Source organism: Dermacentor variabilis, chromosome 4, assembly GCF_050947875.1.
Source record: "Dermacentor variabilis isolate Ectoservices chromosome 4, ASM5094787v1, whole genome shotgun sequence".
Taxonomy (NCBI): Eukaryota; Metazoa; Arthropoda; class Arachnida; order Ixodida; family Ixodidae; genus Dermacentor; species Dermacentor variabilis.
Window position 1 is genome coordinate 117,861,544 of NC_134571.1, and position 7,691 is coordinate 117,869,234.

The window sequence follows — 7,691 nt, forward strand, 5'->3', positions numbered from 1 at the left end:
AAAGTCCCAATGCAACAAGACCGTGCCTCCCACACCATTCGCTGTGGGTGCAAGGGAAAACATGCAAGGGTGAGCCAAAAAGGACTGGCTCTATGCGCACCGTCCTGCATGCCCAATGTCTGAGATTACATGATTGAGGGCACCCTAGGAGGGGCGCGAAGGTGAGCATGTGGTAATTTTTAGCGTTGTGGGGGTCTCACACTTGCTCTTGGGACAGAGGAATGACAACACAGTAGTGCAAACAATCAAAAGGGCATTTATTGCGCCTTTCATACACTGATGCCTGCTACCCGAATCACTGCCCATAGAACATGCCAATGAGCGACCGACAAATCGAGCAAGTCTGACTCGCTGCAACCATATAGCGAGCGAACATGTTCGCTTCCATGCTGGACACCAACGCCTAATCGTTCATGTGGACAGTCACGCTAACGGTGTCATGTTCGAACGGTCGTGTTCATCCATTCCGGTGTCCTGCACCTAAGCCTTTCGCAGGACGGTCCCACGAATGGTGGGCGAGCGCACGAAGCGTCTACGCGGCTCCCAAATCTAAGCTAAAGAGGTAGAGCCTACTTGCTTTCATGGCCCAGTAACCCCTCCTATTGGTGAGTATTGGCTTTAGCAGCACAATACTCACGCCAGCTCTCATAATATGCTGCAACCACACTGACCACTGCCCGCGCTTAGCTACGCGCGAGCCATGCAGAGAAAACATTAGGGCAGGGGATGCGTGAGTCGAGCGTCCTCGCAGCGTGCCTGCTATTACAGTAAACGCAAGTAGACTGGGGCGTTTTACTGAATAAGCAGAAGCAGAAACATGGACGGCCTGCATGGTGCAGCCACCTAGTGATGCACAGCTCAACTATACAAATGCAGAGCTAATAATGCATTAACCCAGTGTATTCTGCTTGGCTGGTAGCGTAAATTTTCAGCAGCGGCGTAATCTTGTTGCTGCCAAAAACTTACACAGGCTGCAAAGTAAAATACACTTGGTTATACAATATTAGCTTTACTTTTCTGGTTGAGCTCTGCACCACCAGTTGGCTGCACCGTGCAGGATGTTCACGTTTGGCACTCACTAGTAAAACCAGTAAAACGACCAGTACACTTGCATTTACCGTAATACCGGACACGCTAAAACACTCTAATGTGATCAAGTGCGCGCCAGGAGATGGGGGAGGGGCAGGCGTAGGTTAGTGCACGCCAGGGCACTCCTTTCTGCTCCTCTTGAGCACGATGAGAAAGGACAGCGCACGCCACTCTGCTTGCTCCATTGTGGTCTCAGCTTCCTGCACCTCTTGTCATTTTTACGGGATATGCCATTATGGTAGTTAGTGGCAGTATTGAATCTTCACTTTGGATTAGGTTCGTCCGAAAAGCAGTCCATGAGAGCGACATTTTGTTCGAAATAACCGTTTCAGTTTTTAGAGTTCGATTTCGCAGGTGCTTTTCTTCATCCGAATACATAAGACTTTGCCGGGACCAATGTGGCAGTTTGAATTTTCTGTCACTTCAAATCAGGGGGTTTTGAATTATCAGGATTTCATTGTATACTGAAATAGAGGTTGCAAAAGTCAGGATCGACACATTGGGGAGTAATGAAATAAGCAGGTTACGAACAGGTTGGAAACTCCCTGAAACAATGTCGTGGTTGTAACACAAATTGCTTTTGCCACTGTCGTGCTACATTCCATAACACACAAGAATTTTTTGAAATGTTTATTGTCATACTCTTGGTTGACTGAAGACGTTGCACAGAGGAGGAGGGACAAGTATAAATATGAGCATTGGTGGATGTGTTATAGCTAAGAGGCGGCAGTGATGGAGGCAGGAAGGTACCTCGGTTCCAGTCTTTTGAGAAAGGGGCACATCAACCCTTCTGGAATGATCAGTACTATATACGATATGCACGACATCGGATGGAACAACATTTTTAAGGGTCGCATTGGAATAAAATATTCTGTGGAGAAAGCTTAGCAGAAAATATTTGCGGCACAAAGCGAAATTGTGACATTAAAAAAATTAGTGGCAATTTAGCTGTATATACAATGAAAATGCGTTTGCATTACCTCACACCTCTTTGAGGTCCCGGATCTATGATTTAAACCGTGTTCACCATATTGTAAAGTTTTGTTCGTAAACTCTTTCAACACCTGTCCTGCCTCTTCAAGGAGCGAACTGAAACTGGCAGTGGTTCAATAAGACTTAAAGTGGGGATAGTTGGTATGACATAGTTTTGTTTACTGCACTGTACTGTTATACAAAGGACAAGAAAGGGAGACTGGCACACATGTGTGCACATGTGTGTCAGCCTTCGTCTTCAGTCCTTTGTATAACAGTATAGTGCAGTAAACAGAACGCTGGCAGTGGTCTGGAGCAGGTCACTGTCAGTTGCACTATAGTATACAGATGGTCCCACATAACTTGAGCCAATGTTTTAAAAATTAAAGGCACTTCGGACGGGAGCTGAACCGAATGCATAATGTCAGCATGGCCTAGAGTTACTCAGGCTATTTTTTTTATTTTCCCCTTAACTAACGGAGTAATTAGGTTTACTTACGCAACTTTTTAAGTATTGGCTGCAGACCCCAAGTGTGACATGCAGAGTTGTAGGGCACCTTGAGAAACCTCTCAATAAATTGTTCCCAACACGATGTATCTCACGTGGTCCTTTCTTCTGCGTTCCAAAGAAAGCCCGCGAAATATGAAAAATATACCATGTGACGGGGCAATTGCACACTGTTATTGTGCTGCTCTCAAGCATGCAATGGATGAACAAGGTCAGCTGCAGCGAGACTGGCCCGTGACAGGGCATTATGTCTGGTGTAGGTATCTGGGCATGCAGCTTTTATTGCATGAAGGTGCAAATGCGTGCTGCTGGCCAAAGCGATGCCGAAGTGATAAAGCTTCTAAGGAGACAAAAGAGAACAAGAGCATGGCTTTATTTTTTTATGCTTGAAATGGGCAAGAGCTGGCAGCCTGCTGATGGAGTGTAATGGGGTTGGGTGGGGAGGCGGCATTAGGGGCCGGAATTATTTTCCGGTTACCTTCAATCCAAAAAGCGCCCTTTGATTATAATGCATGTTTGAAGAGGTCACCATCTGCTGCAATGCACATTTGGCATCTCATAGGCCCATTTTCCAAGGCGTTCTTGATGATGGTATCAGGGATGGAGTTGCTAACTTGTCTTATTTTCTCTTTTAGGTTCTCTGATATTGTGGTTGGCGTCCGGCATACTTGATCCTTGACGTTGCCCCAGAGAAAGAAACCGAGGGGAGTAGAATCTCGCGACTGTGCCGGTCAAGCAATGGGCCCATGCCATCCAATCCACTACTGCGGGAATACTTCATGCAGCCATTTGCAAGCTTTGCTACTGCTGTGCGCGGAAGCACCATCATGCTGATACCAGATATCCTTGATCTTAGCCAATGGAACTTTGCAAAGAAAATCTTCAAGTGCCCTATCAAGGATACCATTGACATATCTTTTGCCTCTAAGCGTGTTATCAAAAAACACGGGGCCAATGATAGTGCCACTGTAAATTCCACACCACACATTAACCGACCACTGATACTGGTGATGTGTCTTCAAAACCCAGTGAGGGTTTTCGTTGCTCCAATAGTGAGCGTTGTGGATGTTTACTTGGGCACTATGCAAGAAGGTAGCTTCGTTGGACCACAGTATTATGTTGACAAAGCCTGGGTCCTCTTGCGTCTCGACTATAAACCAGTTTGCCAAGTCCTTTCGATTTCGGAAATCACAGGGCTACAACGTCTGGCGCAGCTGCACGTGGTATGGATGAAGTTGCCTCCTCTTAAGTACTCTCCACACTGAAGACTTTGACACTCCAGCTTCAGCACCCACACTACGAACAGTTGCATGTGGGTCTGAAGAAAACTTTGACAGAATATCTGTCTCCATGTCCTCACCCAGGATTGAAGATTTAGGTCGTTTCTTCGTAGAAGTCCCAGTCTGTCTCAGTGTGTTGCATGCATGCACAATTGTCATTGAGCTCGGACGTGTACCTGGATGCCAGCATTGATATAGCTCAACTGCACCGCACGCCTTCTATGTCCACTTGATGCACCTAGAGCCAAAACCATATCCACTCTTTCCTCAATGGAGTAAGCCGTATCTGCTGCTCAACGGTGGTCACAGCCAAATAGCATTGCTGTGGAGAACACACAGGGATATGGGCGCCTGAGGAGCACTGGATATATTGCAGTTTGCTGGGATTGGTTCAAACGAGGTACATAAGGTATGATCTACATCCGGTACACTGGAACAGCCTGCGAGCGCACTCTCTCAGGGGCTGATGCACCGGTCACGGTGCACAAGTGTGAAGCCAGACGCGGCCACCTGATACTGCAACCACGCAGTGGCATTGGTGTCACGTGGCGGTGTCTGGTAGACAGCAAGCGCGAGAAGGAGAGCAGATGGGGCCAGTGCGAAAAGAGTCATTGTCTGAAGAAGACATGCGTAGTCTTCCTTGAATATAGCCAAGGTTCTTTTTTACCATTAGTTAGTTTTGTCCCTGTGTGATTCATCCATTGTTATTCGAGCCCTAAGTTGTAGCATCATCGTCCAATTTAAAAACTACTACAAGGTCACTTGTGTACAAAGGCAACATTGTAGCAGCCATCATCATCTTCCATCGTTCCCACGCGCTTCGCCCTTTCCTTCTTTCAAGCAGAATCAAAATGCAGCTTTTGTCTTTTCTTTTTCGTGGCCTTAGGCGCTTTATCGTTTCGACAATGCTTGGCCAGCAGCATGCATTTGCACCGTCATGTGATAAGAGCCACATGCACAGATACCTACACCAGGCATAACGCCTGTTACGGGGCCAGTCTCGCTGCAACCAACCTTGTTCATCCATCGCACACTTGAGAGCAGCACAATAACAGTGCGCAAGCGCCCCGTCACGTGATATATTTTAATATTTCGCTGGCTTTCTTTGGAACGCAGAAAAAAGGACCACGTGAGATATATCGTGTTGGAAACAATTTATTGAGAGGTTTCCCAAGGTGCTCTACAACTTTGCGCATCACACTTGAGGTCTGCAGCCAAAACTTAAAAAGTTGATTAATTAAACATAACTAATCCATTAGTTAAGGGAAAATAAAGTATAGCCTGAGTAACTCTAGGCCAGTGGCAACATTATGCATTCATTTCAACTCGTGTCCACAGTGCCTTTACTTTTTTAAACTTTGGCTCAAGTTATGTGGGACACCATGTGTGTGTGTGTGTGTGCGTGCGTGCGTGCGTGCGTGCGTGTGTGTGTGTGTGTGTGTGTGTGTGTGAGTGTGTGTGTGTGTGTGTGTGTGTGCAGTCAACTCTCATTACAACAGACCCTGATAATCCGACAAAAAACGTCCGCTTTATCCGAAGTCCGTAATATCCAAGACACCTCACTTCTGAAACTTTCGTCCCAATGTCTAATAACTTTATTGCCAAGAGTGAGTACGAACGTCCAGAGTAAAAAGCAAACAAAAAAAGTCGCAGTTTCGCCTGAAAGGCAAAGCATCGATTGCAATAGTAAATTAAGATAAGCGTGGCAGCAGCAGCCAGCGAATTGACCTTCATGCCGTCTCTCGCTTCAACGCAAACTAAACGTCGAAAGCACAGCACATGCAAAGCTACCGGAACTGGGTGCACTTTGTCCACATCGCAGATTGCTTTCAAGATTTGGTGCCCGCGCGGCCACGCCGTTAACAGCAGCCACCAGAGTAGAACCCCTCCCCTGCGCGCCTTGCACGCTAAAGACGGCGTGCTTCCACCCCGCTTTTGCAGCCAATTTCGTCCACTGTAGTCGATAGTATGTTGCGGTGCGGTCCGTTAAAAGCAAACTTCATCGCATTAAAGTATAAACACATGCAAGCGATCATGCACGTGACAGCGGCAAGCGATGCGATGGAGATGGCTGTCGCGTTCGCTCAACGCCTACAAGTCCTACCCTATTCGAGCAATGATCTTGAGCGACGTCTCCTCGGTGTTGCCGGTATGAGGGTAGCAATATATGCGCTGAAGCTAGTGTGATGCAGGCTTTAATAATTTAAGTTGATGTATTTTACTGTAAAAAGCAGCATAAAATATTTCTGAGGGTCTCGCAGTAGGTCCTTATCCTTACACATATAAAAATTTAACCGTTTGCTCCTTCCGTGAGACAATCAGTAGTATTTGAGTGATGTACATCAAGTTCCGGCTTCGCGTTATTGGCTAGTCGCTCATAGTAGTTCCGGGCGACGAGCGACGAATTCCAGATTTGTAGAACCGAGCGATCGAGCGACAAGACCGAGCAATCTGTTCAAGCGACGGCCTGTTTTGTCGCTCAAAGCCGTCGCGCACAAAATCGCTCTCTTAGCCTTAATAGGTAGAACTAAGGTTGAAATATGGTTCGTTATATTCGAAAGACTGTTGTACGCAGGCGCGTAGTAACAAGTGTAGACTGTGTGTGTATATATATATGCATGTACATAGATTCATTCACACTCTCCCATCCCCTCTCTACCTCTACCACGTTACCAGCTTCCCACGCACATACACTTTTTCCACGTTGACATTCCTAATGCTAATGCATTAAAATTAACACAAGAGACTACCACACTCAAGTATTTACAGGGCACTTAAGATGATGCAGGAGTCGGTTATTCTACAAGAAAATCAAATAACATTGGTCATGTGCATTTTATTCTACATTCAAATGCAATGTAGCCAGCTTTCTCTAAAATAACTCATTTTGCAGTTTAATTGAATGTGTGTTGGAATCTATTTTTTACTCTTGCATTATTGCCATATTTCCTTTTGTGCATTTTCTGTACATGTTTGCCCAACTGCCTTCTGCAATGCCCTATGGACCTTGCAGTTATGTCAATAAATAAATAAATTATCGGCCATTGGCTAGACAGATTATGAAGATTTATGCCAACAGGAGCTAGCTGCTTCTGCATTATCAAAGTGGTGCCACCATCCATCTTTCATGTGCACATCATTGTCTTTCTCTTCACTCAACAACAGTAGCATATGCATACAGCATTTCGAAACACTAATACATTAGTAGTAGTGCTTGTTGAAAAGCTGTATTCGTAGTCCAAGGAACAAACAGAGCTGAGCTCTCACTACAGACAAGCACCTCTACAACGAGATGACTTATAAACATACAAATAATTCTGTCCCAGTTCTATTGTGAGCTGCATGACCTGTATAACGAAGTGACCTGTATAACATAATTTCAAAGGCCTCAAGCACTTTCTTATAAAGCCATTAAACTGTGCTATAACGACAAGTATTGCGTTACAATTTACCACGGAGTTTTACTAGTACGGTAGTGAAGAGATGGCCTAATTTACAATACGGGAGATGTGAAAGGGGGAGATTGTCATGCACCGTACTGTAGCACGGAACTATAGCTGGGTGGATGACAATTTTTTCTTTTCATGAACCTTCCTCTACCGTGAAGGCTTTCACAGAGCTCATTTGCCAACATGGTCTGTAGTCTGTGGTGAACCCAGTTGCGCTTGGTAAACTAACATTTACTTCCCCTTGCACGGTTAGCAAGTACGATCTTAACTGATATGAAAGCAAAAGTTTGATTCAACTGATAGCACTTGGGATTTGCATGCTTGGTTTCGTTTTATAAAAGCAGAGCCAACTGAACTTTGAAGTCACTTGTTTCCAATAATTCACTCGCCAGT